The sequence below is a fragment of the Stegodyphus dumicola genome, chromosome 11 (genome assembly GCF_044657685.1).
Source record: "Stegodyphus dumicola isolate Sdum_Otavi_A_Nest chromosome 11, ASM4465768v1".
Lineage (NCBI taxonomy): Eukaryota > Metazoa > Arthropoda > Arachnida > Araneae > Eresidae > Stegodyphus > Stegodyphus dumicola.
Window position 1 is genome coordinate 158,165,960 of NC_140778.1, and position 13,935 is coordinate 158,179,894.

Here is a 13,935-nt window from a genome sequence, read left to right on the forward strand (position 1 = left end):
TCTTAAACGTCTGAGCAAAATCACTTCAGCCATCTTGTTTACAGTCGCTGTTAAGAGTTTGCGGCAGGTCAGGAGTAGCCGCAAAATTCCTCTATGGTAGTGACGTATTTTCAGTAGGCGTGTCCGAAAAGCGTTGCACTTGAATCCGATTTTGCAATGCAAGTGCGATTACCATGACAAGCGTTGCACTTGAATTCGTCCCTTAGTTAGCATCTGTAGTATTTTCCGAAAATTGTTCTCTACTGAAATTCATCTTGTACAAGCATGTTTCAATTTACGCGCAGAAATTTACTGAGCGTAAGGGGCGTATCTTTGACGTGACATCATCTTTCACGTAGTTCGGATGTCACGTGACCTCCCTGCGCGTTTGGGGTTTTAGCGCTTGACACTCATATAGAGCAAGGTTTCTAAAATATCCTATAAGAAAGTATTTTACTGATCTTGATGTAGAGTGTTGCAGCAATGATTGCCATCGTGAAATTGCAACAAACAAAATCACCAAAAACCCGTACTCTCGTCAGCCAAAGTAACACCAATAATTCATGAAGTCGACAAACCGGCAACTTTGAAACTGGTTATACTTGTCTCGCTTTGTCGAAATTTTGGTTTTCCGCCCTTTTTTTTAAATACATTGTATTGAATTTCCTATCCAATCGCTAATTTTTCGGATGGACGCGGTATAAATGGACTTTAAGCTCAACATCGTACCTTTAAAACTTCCATTATATGAGCTTTGAAATGATTCTTTTTGAAAAATGATAATTTTAAAAGTGAAACCTTTAAAAAGTGTGTTTATTCATAAAATGTGGTTTACTGAAAGCTTTGTTATTGTGATTTTCCTCTTTCATAACGTATGCTCTAGTTGTGTTTTCCAGGATCAGGGTGGTGAATATGACCTGTCGTTATTAGATTGGTAAGTGATATAAATGTGGTTTAAAATTATACTTCCATTTTGGCTTATTTTTCGTACACCAGGCTGTTTGCGATTTTTCCCCATCACTTTAGACGACGCTAAATCATGCGATATACGAGGCAGAGATAATTTTGATTGTGTTACTTTCCCTAAAGGTTTCCCTCCGTAGTTCAGGGAACTTGCCAATATTTCACATTGTTTGATACTTTGGATTTTGCCGGCATTAGCAAGAATTTAACTTGCTTTTTCCGACACCTGATGTATTCCCCGGGTGAAGTTACCACATGTACAAAGCCTCAAGGAGCTTTCCAATAGGAAATTCTAATATAATTGAGAAAATAAGAAACCCTAGTCTGAGGAGTGTTTCAGAGGGAAACATTTTCCCTTTATACTGAACGGAAATTACTGGCTAGGATGAGAAGTCTCGAAGACCGTTTTCTCAGTCGGAAGCTTAAAAATATTAAGTGTATCAAGTATCAAAGGTTTTTGTCTTACTCTAAATGTTTCATGAAGTTTTAAATATGTTTTATAAGAATAATTCTTATTTTTTGGAACGTATTCTTTAAGTATGTAATATTTTTGTGTAAAAGTAGAATTTTATGATATGATATACAATGTTAGAGCCAGTGTTTTTAAAATTTAACATAATACTGGAAAGCTTTACAAAAGGCATCCATGCAGAAATATGCAAAAGGACCTATGCAGTTTGAAAGTAAAAAATATACATGAAATATTTGAGGGACTTAATTATTTTAATGCGTATAAATTTGTTTGTTTAGCTATATTATTCTCAGTATCTTTTTTTTCTAAGTATGTGTTGAATACCGTTATATAAGATAACCGGATGGAAGAGCTTAAAATAATTTTTTCACATATGCAGTCATGCAGTTCAAACAATGCTTTCAAAAGTGACAAATGAGCAATAATAGTGGATGAATTTTATAGAGAATTTTTTTCTGTGTAAAATTTCTATAGTTATCTTGTATCATAGCTAATGTAAATAAGATACCTATTTTGTTTCTTTATGTGAAAATGTCCCACCTGAGAGCCAGATAACAAAACTTCAGCATTTACTTATTTAATTATATGTAACTTGAAGTACAGTTTCTAAATTAAAAGCTTTCAAAATTGAATAATTTAAGATCTGATCTGCAGTATAAAATAAATAAAAATATAGTTCATTATGTTCATTGAAATGTACAGGGACTGATATACAAAATGCTCTTTCTCTTTCATTCATTGTTTGAGTTCTTTTCCTTGAACAAGATTTCTTTCCATGCTATGTTTTTCTCAAAATTTTATCTTCTTTCCTTTTGTTAATTTTTTTTGGCTGGAGGTGCCTCATCATCTGGTCTATCGTTTTTCTAAAAAATATTATGGTTTGTTGGTATTCTGCGCTGTTGAGTAGTTGTTACAAGAACAAATTTATTGTTTTGCGTTTTGGGAACATCTTTAACCTTTTGAGGCTGGGGCTTTGGTAGCAGTAAAAGCTACCAAAGGACGGGAAATCTTGAACTGAATGCTTTACCCCCTCTAAGAAATCACCTCCTATTTACAACAAAGATTCTTGTGTGTAGTTTAATGGATTCCCAGAGCATCTATGTCGCAAAAGGAACACCTTTGAAAGAGATAAGTGTTTAAAACCCCAGGGACATCAAATTTGACATTTCACCCCACTTTTCAGCCTGGTAAATGGGGAAAAAAGACATGGCCACTAAAGTTTACAACCCCGTCTTTTCAAAGAGAGGACTGTATGGCCACTATAATGGCCATCCCGTCTTCAAAAGGTTAAAGGATCTTAAGCATTCAGAGAACATCTTTGACAGGATCTTAAGCACCTTTCTACAACAGTATTAACCTCAGTTTTTGAATCATCTTTAAGTTAAATTATCAGGAGGTCATATTAAAAAGTATCACTAAAAATCTGTTGTAAAATTATGTGCTGTTATCTTATTTAATTTAAAAAAATCTCAAATGTTTGACTAAGTGATTAATAATGGAATCATTTTTTAAAATATATATGCTGTGATTAAATACTGCTTTATTATTTGAACTGTGCTAAAGATAATTGGAGGTTTTAATAAGGAAAAGGTGAAAATTTGCATAACAAGCATAGCTGATTCTTGTGTAGTCTGTGGCTGACATATTGCCATGAATGTTTTCAGTATAGGATTAAAGTATTTTCGGAATTATGTTAGCAGAACATACGGTTTTCTTTCACTTGTAAATTTTCACATTTCACATTCTAACTTTAATTGATTTTGTTGACACACAGTTTCATTGTATGCCTATTTTGACATATTTGAATGCAATACAAGATGCCTTTTTTTTGGGGGGGGAAGGAAGAAGAATACAACACCTTTTCCACTCCTTAGCAAATAAAACACATTTTGTGGGAAAAGACTGAAAACATGATACTAATGTAGTGATAATATTATAGTAATAATAATAGCCTACTGAGAACTCTTCTTGTGACACGCAGAGTGTTTGGCTGTTTGGTCGCAATTTTGGACATACATTGGAAATATATCGATAATCTTGATGCTGCTTTCAATAAGTGTGTCTGTAGTAATAAAAGTATCCTAAAAAGTCGTATAAAACTTTCGGTATTTGTTGTATTTAACATTAGCAAGAACAATGGTGAATTTTTTTAAGTTAGAATTCTTTGTACTTTCTGATTATCTGCATTGAAATGCATTATCCAGTCGAAAAAAATATGACTTCATTGCCGATTTCAAAGAGCATTTGCAGTTGTCAGCAACTAATTTTTCACAAAGTTAATTGTGAGAACAATAGCAATTTTCAAAATAACTGCCACACTCAGAATTCCATTCAAGAGCAATCAATGATTAAAAAGCAAGAAAATGTCGATAATAAAACACTTTTGAGAAATCCTTTTTTTTTTTTTTTTTTTTTTTTGCACTATTCTTCAGATCGATTCTTTTTACTTCAGAAAACATTAGAGAATTACACCAATTTGTCATCCACAAACTTTGGCATTGTGTGCTGGCTAAAATAGACATGTACTGCACATATATATAGCTTGCCAGATTTTGTTGACATGTTACTGCATAATTATATTTGAGATTAACTGTGCTTTTTCTTGAATACTTTCTCATGATTTTTTGGTAGTGGTGTAGAAAATTGGAAGGTACTGATTTTTTTTTTTTTTTTTTAATGTAAACTTTAGAAGTTAATGCTTAAAAGAAATCTTTATTTGTGTATGATCATATTATTTTCTTAAAAGAATGAAAACCATCTATTCCTGTAACCTTCTAAATTATCTAACATTATTACATATCATGGGAAATCTTTATTTAATCTAAATTTGATGAAGTAATTGAAATAAACTTTGATAATGATATAAAAAATGGGTACTCTTCTGTTTTGAGAGCCGTAAAAAATTTGCAGTGAAAATGTATACGCAAAAGCACCAAATCTAGCAAACGCGCCCATTTAACAGCGCGCCAAATCTAGTGTACAGGCTGGTTTCAGATTGCGTAAGTTTATATAGTTCTCTATTTCTTAAGACGCCACTGAAATACTAGTTTAATTTTTAAATCCTTTTTTGATATCCTATGGATTTAACAATTTGGGAATTGCCCATGATGAAAAGTCGGCAATAGAATTTTGGGTAAAGTGCAGAATCACTCACTGCTTGACGCGCTTTTAAGAATTCCACATACTCCATGTGCACATCAACCTATTTTCACTTAAAAAAAAATCCCAGAATTGCACAAAAATGGCACTGCGCACCTCCTTGACTTTATCTATGTACACATCGGCCTATTTTCATTTAAAAATAAAATAAAATTGACAAAAATCCAATTGTAAAAAGTGGCAAACAAATAAGTGAGCGCTTCTGCACTTCTGAATTCCAATTCTAAATATTTTCAAAGAAAAGGCATCATTCATTATAGAAAATTACGTTTGAACAACCAACGAGATGAAATTATGCTTTAGTGATAAGTTGGTAGTGAAATAGCAATGCAGGCATCGGTTGATCTTTGCAATATGGTAACTGGTAGTTTGGCGACATTTTGGAGGCGATAAAGGTTACTACCTGGCACTTTGGTAATAATGTGAGCAGTACTCAGTTCCGATTACGCATTATTTTGTGTGAGGGAAATGAGAGATCATGGGATATGTCATGTGATATTAATGGACGAATTACGGTTCTTTAATCGGAAAAGGGGGGGAATCGGGAAAAAATCTGGAAATTTTGTATTTGGCTTTATTCTGTGTTGTGTGAAACAGTGTTCGTGAATTTTTGGATCCCATGGCCGTAACTAAAGTGAATTCGAAATGGGTATTTATGTATGTATTAATTTAATGTATGTGCTCATTTATATTTTAAGTAGTGTTTTTGAATTAAATTATATTTTAATTAAATGATAGTTATTTTGTGAATTTTATGTTTGTAGGAATTTGGTATACATTTTAGTTGAAGTAAACGTGCATGGAAATAATTTAAATATATGACACTAAGTATTTGTAATGGTTGCGGTATGAATTCGTTGGTGACATGTATAATGTAATAGATGATTTAGAGGTAAAAGTTTTTGGATATTTTATTTATTTTATATGTGGAAATGTTCATTACTTTTTCGCTATCAGGTAATTTCATATATGTTCCTTTTACTGGGTTTAAAGATTGAGAAAATTGTCATGTATTTTCGTGAAATTTTTCTAATTTATGAGAAAAAAGCAGTGTACATGGATATAGTGAAGGGTGTGCGCAATGCCATTTTTGTGCAATTCTGGGATGTTTTTTTAAGTAAAAATAAGTCGGCGTGTACATGGTTTAGTGATATTTTAATTAAATTATAGTTATTTTGTGAATTTTATGTTTGTAGGAATTTGGTACACGTTTAAGTTGAAGTAAACGTGCATGGAAATAATTTAAATATTTGATACTAAGTATTTGTAATGCTTGCGGTATGAATTCGTTGGTGACGTGTATAATGTAATAGATGATTTAGAGGTAAAAGTTTTTGGATATTTTATTTATTTTATATGTGGAAATGTTCATATTTGGAAAGGGTAAATACTTTTTCGCGATCAGGTAATTTCATATATGTTCTTTTTACCGGGTTTAAAGATTGAGAAAATTGTCATGTATTTTCGTGAAATTTTTCTAATTTATGAGAAAAAAGCAGTGTACATGGATATAGTGAAGAGTGTGCGCAATGCCATTTTTGTGCAATTCTGGGATTTTTTTTAAGTAAAAATAAGTCGGCGTGTACATGGTTTATGTGTATGTGTTATTTTGGAAAACGCGTAAGGAGTATGGTATTTGCACTTTTTCCCAATTTTGCAGTGAATATTTGTCATGATTAAGCAGTTTTGTTAGATAATATTTCTAGCATAAGTGTAAGTCGGCTAGTAGATTGTTGGAAGAAGTGTTCAGTAGATAAAAAGAAAAGAAACATGTTTTTACTTCGTGAAGACAAAATGGCGGCGGAAAAAAAAAATAAAGGGTTGCTGTAGAGAGTTGGTCGCCAAAAAAACGCCAAGTTACCATAATGTAAAGATCAACCCAGGCATCCATTCAGTTATGTTTAGCAATTTTTATATAAATTATAATAATGATCTGAAATAGTTATTTACTCTTATGCTTCCATTCAGTCATGTTTAGCCTTTTTCATATAAATTATAATAATAAAAAAGTATTATATGAAATTAACCTTTCATCTAAATTAAAACACCAGTCTTAGATAGTTATTTACTAGTATACTTCCTTTCTTGCTGCAATTATTAGGGTTGCCGCAATTATTTTTGGCAGCATTGGCATCAACAATAGTTTGGCGTTTTTTTACAGCCCTCGAAACCGAATAGTACCAAATAATGATATTAATTAATTAGAGAAACTTATGCATTTATGCAATATTTTATCCAAAATATAAAATTAAAAGCATTGGGATAACCTACAAGTTTTAATATTAGTTGTGAAAAGTTATGTAGAATAAATGTAACATTATTTTTGACAGATTTTATTTTTTATTGTGGATCGAACTGAATACGAGTCAGGAATTCCAGTAAGATATTTATTTGTCATGAAGGATTTTATTTTTATGTTCTTGAGCAGAGCCGTTCCTAGGCCATTGGTCGCCTGAGCACTTTTCTAAGATTGCTGCCTCCCAAATTTCATTTCAAAATTATCTTTCTTTTAAAAATAGCCATGGGTGTTAATTGTGTACCGTCCGCTAAATGGGAAAACACTACAGGGAGCTGAGATTTTTCACAATTTGTTTTGTCTAATCTTTGGAATATGGTAACAGGTAGTTTGGCGACATATTGGTAAGGCGATAAAGGTTACTAGCTAGGACTTTAGCACTGTACATGGATAAAGTCAAGAGTGTGCGCAATGCCATTTTTGTGCAGTTCTAGGATACTGTGTATGTGCAATTCTTAAAAGCGCGGTAATTGCGATTCTGCACTTTCTCCCAATTTCTCACCTAATCTTCGCCATCATTAAGCACTTTTGTTCCATAAAAGTTCTAGCATAAGCGTAATTCGGCTAGCAGATTGTTGGAAAAAAATGTTGAGGGAAAAATAAAAAAACATGCCTTTACTTCGTGAAAACAAAATGGCATCCAAACAAAAACTAGCAGGTTGCTGTAGCAGGGTTGGTCGCCAAATTTTCGCCAAAAAATCTCCAAGTTACCATAATCCAAAGATTAAACTTTGTTTTCATGTGAACCACTTTTGTGCCTTTCACATCCAATGTTTTATTTCCTATTATATCAAACATTGATGGAGTTTTATCTATATTTCCAAAATGTGACAATATATATATAGATTTTGCCTTTGTATGTCAATAACTTACATCTGGAAATTTATCAATTTGTTGTCCTAATCTTTTGAAGCCTTTGTGAAAATTTTGTTTTTTCCTGTAGAATTAATTTATTCCGTGCCATAAATTGACTACAATTTAAAACTTCCTTTAAAATTTTCACTTTCATTTGCATTCCATTTTAAGGCAAATAAATGCTATATTTTGTTGCATATAATCTTTTCTAAGATCCAGTTCGAAACACTTTCTTTTAGGATGGGCCATTTTGTTACTCCTTTATACGAAATGCATTTATTCTTTCACATATTAATTACCGATTTCTTCCATTCATGTATGGAGCTTTCACCATGGCACCAAACATCCATGCTGCACCATGATTCCTGTTTTCTTTCAGAAATTGCATTTGAAACCTGCACTGTGTTTCTTTCATTTGGCTGAAGCCATATCTATTATTACTGAAAATTTAGGTACATGGGGATACTTGTAACAGGCTCCTGGGCATAAACCACAGCCTGAATTGAACACGTAACAAGTGAACATAGAAATTTATAGCATAATGTAAGGTGAAAAATTGATGTCAGATCAAGCATAGGCCTAATCTGGTGTGATGTTTAATAAGTCTTGAAATATATGTAGTTAAACCATGGAAATTAAGTCAATATAAGGGCATGAATGCTTACTACTAAAAGAAATGTTAGGTCAACTGTATTTCTATTAAAGCAAATGCGATTTACCAAAATTATCAACGTTCACTTCAAATTATATTAACATTTATTCTTTCGCATATTAATTATTGATTTCTCCCACTTATGTATGGAGCTCTCACCATGACACAAAACATCCATGCTGCAGCATAATTCCTGTTTTCTTACTAGAATTTTTTTTCACTTCAAAATCATGCTTTCAAATGACTAGAGACAGTGAAGACATCCCACTCCTAATTCAATGAATTCCGGTCGGAAGTGCGATTTTACCACAAAGTGTGCCCATCTCCAAAATCTAGAATAACATTCTTGTGCACACCTGAATTGAATATAACCCACCCTTTTTATCAAACTATTTACCAGGTATGAAAGTTTTCCGCTTTTTTTAATGTCACTCGGGCTGTTTCTGAAATCGATGCAGAACCGTTGAGAAAATGTGATTGGCAAATGGGGGGGGTTACTTCATGCCAGAGATCGCGAAATACGTTGTTTCACATCAAGGCGAAGTAGGTGGGGCTTATGTGGAAAGGCGGAACTAGATGCAGAGCAAGCAACTGTCAAACGAGAGCTGACTTCAATAATTTCAGTGATCGGTGCTGGCGTCATCTGTCGGACATATGGATAACCATTTGCATTATCCAGTACGCAAAACTCTATGTAAAAATTTAAGGAATGTTCATAAACTGTACAAAGAAGAGCTAGAGATAAAAAAGGAAGAACGAGAATCTAAAAAAAGCAATTAAACATTGCGGAAAATAAAGAAGAAAATAAAAAAGTGTCAATGGATTGTATAAAAGCTGCTGAAAAGAAATTGAGACTAGCTCACAAATGGAAATTAGAACAGTTGGCTACAAAAGTAGCAAAAAAGAAAAAGCTTTTTCTCTAAAAATTTTTAATCTGGATTGAGTGAGACTTAGACAAAATAGTTATTTTTTATATTCCTCCTTTAACTATATGTTATTTTGTAACTATATTATCTCACATAACTACTTTTTCTGGTGTTATATAAAGTACTGTTTATTGGACTAAAAGTGAAGATAATTGTTAAGTTATAGTAACAGTTATATATATATTTATCTCTAAAACTTGTCATTGCCTGAAAATGGGCAGTAATATATAACATGAATATGTATATTAGTGTGTTGTAATGTTGTGTACAGTATTCATGTATCAGCTGTTAAATTAAGTTACATAAAGAGCATCTTAAAGTTAATTCATTACAATCACCAAAAAAAAAAAAAAAAAAATCACCAGGCAACTCACTAATCCAAAAATAGGCAACCCATGAATGATGTCATAAAATTGTATTTATGTGGCAACCCAGGTTTGTACATGGGTACGTTAATCAGGTACAGATTTATACTTACGATGGTCATTTTCTGGTTAATGTTTGAGCTTTTTTTTTTTCCTTGTAAAGATTCACACTGGGATTGTGGAATTTGTTAGTTAATGAAAAAGAAAGTACTGCAGTTTGAATTTTGAAACAAATTGCTGAGCAACATCTACCAGCTGTAAAAATGTAAATATCATCTAGATTCTTTCTTTCTCTCATGAACAGTTTTGCTATGAAGTGCTTCTTTTCATGATTATTATTATTTATATTTTCATTTAAATCATCAGTTTAAATCTAGTAAGAGGCATGTAAAAATTATAAAATTAAAAGTATGAAATCATGATTTATGAGATAATGAAGCATTTATGATCTAAAGGGTATCAAAATTTACAAAAAAAAAAAAAAAAAAAGCTTAATATTTATTTGTTTACTTTATTAAACATTTCTTGCAATGTAAGTTGTGTAACTTGCTTCATTTTTTTGTGCTAATACATTCTCTTAAATTCTGTAGACAGACATAATTTCTTGTTGAGTTACATTGTTGAAGTCCTGTAATTGCTGTTTTGAGAATTCTGAGTTCAATCAAAATTCTTTCGTTTTCAGTAACCTCTCTGTCACTTTCTTCTCTATCGGTAGTGGTATTTTCTGGATTTAATACTATATGGTTATTGTATTAAATCCAGAAATACTATATATAGAAATCCATAATTATATAGTATACCAGAAATACTATATAATTATGGATTTAATACTATATATAGATTTCACCATCCATTAATTGATTGATGATTGAAGAGCATTGTCATCACAATGAAAACCTTCTTTTATATCATCTTCATTTATTACTGCTTCTCCACATTTCTTTACAAAATATGTGAAACCTATCAATCACTATACATACTTGGCTATGTGTCATGAGATTGGCAACTAATGACAAGTTGTTCTACTAAATTTTATCTTGCTTCTATTGCGCACCAAGACAATTAAGCCTGAATTGCATTAGTTTAGTTATTTATTATACTTATGTCTATTTCTTGCACATGCTTAAGTTCTTATGAGTCCTGAATAAATAAATTCCTATGTATGCTTAAGGCTTATTTAGCGACAGCACTAGATATCTTACTGCTTGATGCACTCTCTATGGGTCCTGAATTCTGCTACCATGTGCCTCCCTTTGTCTTCCCTAAATTCTGCCTCCCGATGCGGCCATACTAGCTTTGACGTCGGTTGTGGGTTTATGTGAATAACAAATCAGTTATTCTTAATTCAAATAGCACTAAATATAATCTTTTGGCCTATGAGTATCATTAACAAAATCTATTTTTAGCATCTGGAAAGAAATTTTTGTTAAATTTTTCCTTGTCAATTTTCTTAGCACATTAACTTAAATCTGTAATCATCGCCAAGCGTAATGTCAATATAAATGGTTGCCATACTCTTTGTTATTCAATTACTAACATAAAAAAAGTTTACGCACCACTGCATGAGTCATTACTCAAGTTGTCATCTGTTTGTAAACATGCAGTGATGAAAGCAAAATATACAGTACAAAGTCCATAATCCGGATGTCCATTATCCAAAATGATCTATAATCCGAACCTCAAAGCCGCAAACTTTTTTTTTTGTATGCTTTACGCAGGCGCATTTAATGTATAATGGACAGTATAAGCTAGGCTAAAATTATCTTTATTGATTCTAAGGCATTTCAGTTAGTGTTGCACATTGCGTTGTTTCTTAATCTTCTAATTGGATCCGGCTTATTATTTTTTTGGAGATTATAAAATTGGAGTAATTTTATAAAAATTAAGCTTAAACTTTCAATTATGTCAAAAAGAGTTTCCAATTCTGTAGCTGCCAAAGGATCTACAAAGCGAAAGCATGTTTCGATGTCCATCAAACAAAAGTGGAATTGCTGCAAAAGATGGATAAAGGCATATCCGTCTCAAAATTATGCGAGGAGTATGACATTGGAAAGTCAATTGTATATGACATAAGCAAAAAGAAAAAGGAACGTTTTGTGGATTCTGAATCTTCACTTGCAATGAATAACAGAAAAATTGTTTGTTATGCTAAAAGTGACGATCATGAAAAAGTGATGACTGAATGGGCCAGACAACGTCGCAGCAAAGGTGTGCCATTGACGAATCCAATGCTAATGGCTCAAGCCAAAATATTTCATGAAGAAATGAACTTAAACACTGAGTGCACATATTCGACAGGTTGGTTAACCAAATTGAAAAATCGCCATGGTATAAGACAATTAAAAATTTTAGGTGAAGCTGCTGAACAATTTGCAGATGAATTCATTGAACTCATTACTAGTGAACAAGTATCTCCAGAACAAATTTACAACACTGATGAAACTGGTCTTTTCTGGCAATATGTACCGCAAAATACCTTGGCAACCTACAGAAAAGGCTCCAACTGGTGTCAAAGATTCCAAAGCGCGAGTAACAATTTTAGCTTGCGCAAATGCTGCAGGAACGCACAAGTGCAAATTTTTCATAATCTGAAAACATGCACGACCTTGAGCATTTAAAGGAATAATGAATTTCCCTGTTATATATCGTGCAAATAAAAGAGCATGGATGACACAAGCGTTAATGAATGATAGTTTGAAAATTGTTTTATATCGAAGGCTCGGTGACATTTGAATTTGGTTGGTTTACCTAATGACTCAAAAATAGTCCTGATTGTTGACAACTGTGTGGCGCATACTTCATTTAAAGTTTTAGTGAAAGATAATGTATCCATATTATTCTTTCCTCCAAATTGTACGTCTATCATTCAGCCTATGGATATGGGAATAGTTCATGCGCTGAAATGCAAATATAAAATAGCATTTTAAAAATCTATGTTAAATTTTTTGAACAATGGCAAGACTTTTTGAAATTTTTTAGCATAATATCTGCTGTGTGGAGCATCGCAAGATCGTTGGAGGATATGTCTCCAGATACGTTAAAAAAATGCTTACCATAATTTATGGCCAGCTACCGTATTTCATTGTGAGGACGATGAAGATGATATAGCCGCAAATTTGAAAGTTTTCAGACATTGCAAACTAAAGGTGAAATTTTCCAGTTATTGGATTTTGTAAAGAAATGTGGAGAAGCGGTAATAAATGAAGATGATATAACAGAAGTTTTTCATTGCGACGACAATGCCCCAATCATCAATCAACGGATGGAAAAATCTGTAGTATGGTTCTAGATCCGGAAAATACCGCTTCCGATAGTGAAGAAAGTGACAGAGAGGTTATTGAAAATGAAAAAATTTCGATTGACAAGTTCATTAGTATTCTCGACACAGCAATTACAGGACTTGAACAGTGGAACTTTGTAACTGAACAAGAAATTATGTCTGTTTATAGAATTAAAGAGAAATTATTAGCACAAAAAACAAAGCAACTTAAAGAACTAACATTGAAAGAAATGTTTAATAAAGTAAATAAATAAATATTAAGCTTTTTTTTTTTTTTTTTTTTTTGTAAATTTTAATACCCTTTAGATCACGGATTTAAATTAATGATCTATAAACCGGAATCGCCGAAGTCGCGACGAGTCCGGATTATGGACTTTGTACTGTGATAAATAATGATTCAGCAGATTGTCTTCAGGTATATAAAGTATTAGTAGGGGTAACATCAATGATGTATCAATCAATAATGATTCACCAGGCTGGCGCCAGATCAACGATTATCTATGTGGAATGTTTCAGTTTGAGATGTTTGCTGAGCAGATATGCAGCAATAGAGCCAAATTATTGATCATACAAATTTGTGATAAATGATTTTTTCTTCAATAACGAGGTATTTTATTTAGTGCTGTGGTGAAATTAAGAATTGGGAACCATTACATGTTTTATTATGTGGGGAGGGGGGAATCAAATGTGCATGTGTAAAGAATACGAAAAAAAAATAGTTGGTGGTCCGCATTCGAGATCCGCATTTTAGATCATTCTGGATATTGAATGTCCAAATCTCAGACTTTGTATATCATTTTTGCATTCATTATAAATGTAAGTAACATCATTTTTTATCCTTCCACTTAATAATTATTATACCATTAGCATACTATGCTGCGATTTGCCATTTCTTTATTTTTTTAAATCTTTTTTTTTTTTTTTTTTTTTTGGTTCTTATTGTTCCGATACAATGCATTTATCTATCAGCAAGACGTTTTTCTAGTTC

The 13,935-nt window shown here is 32.3% G+C and overlaps 1 protein-coding gene across 10 annotated transcripts in view; it reads left to right on the forward strand.

Annotated features, from left to right (window-relative positions):
- The first annotated feature begins 379 nt into the window (after positions 1-379).
- Positions 380-13,935, forward strand: part of LOC118203005 (cation-independent mannose-6-phosphate receptor-like) — a 58,143-nt gene continuing 44,587 nt past the window's right edge. For 3 of the 10 annotated variants that reach the window (XR_015043768.1, XR_015043765.1, XM_085826157.1), the window contains exon 1: positions 380-913. The gene's annotated coding sequence lies outside the window, so the exon portion shown is untranslated. Of the gene's footprint in view, positions 914-972; positions 1,480-1,552; positions 1,626-13,935 lie in introns of those variants that run through there. The other 7 variants (XR_004760497.2, XM_085826160.1, XM_085826158.1 and 4 more) reach the window with 6 other exon arrangements.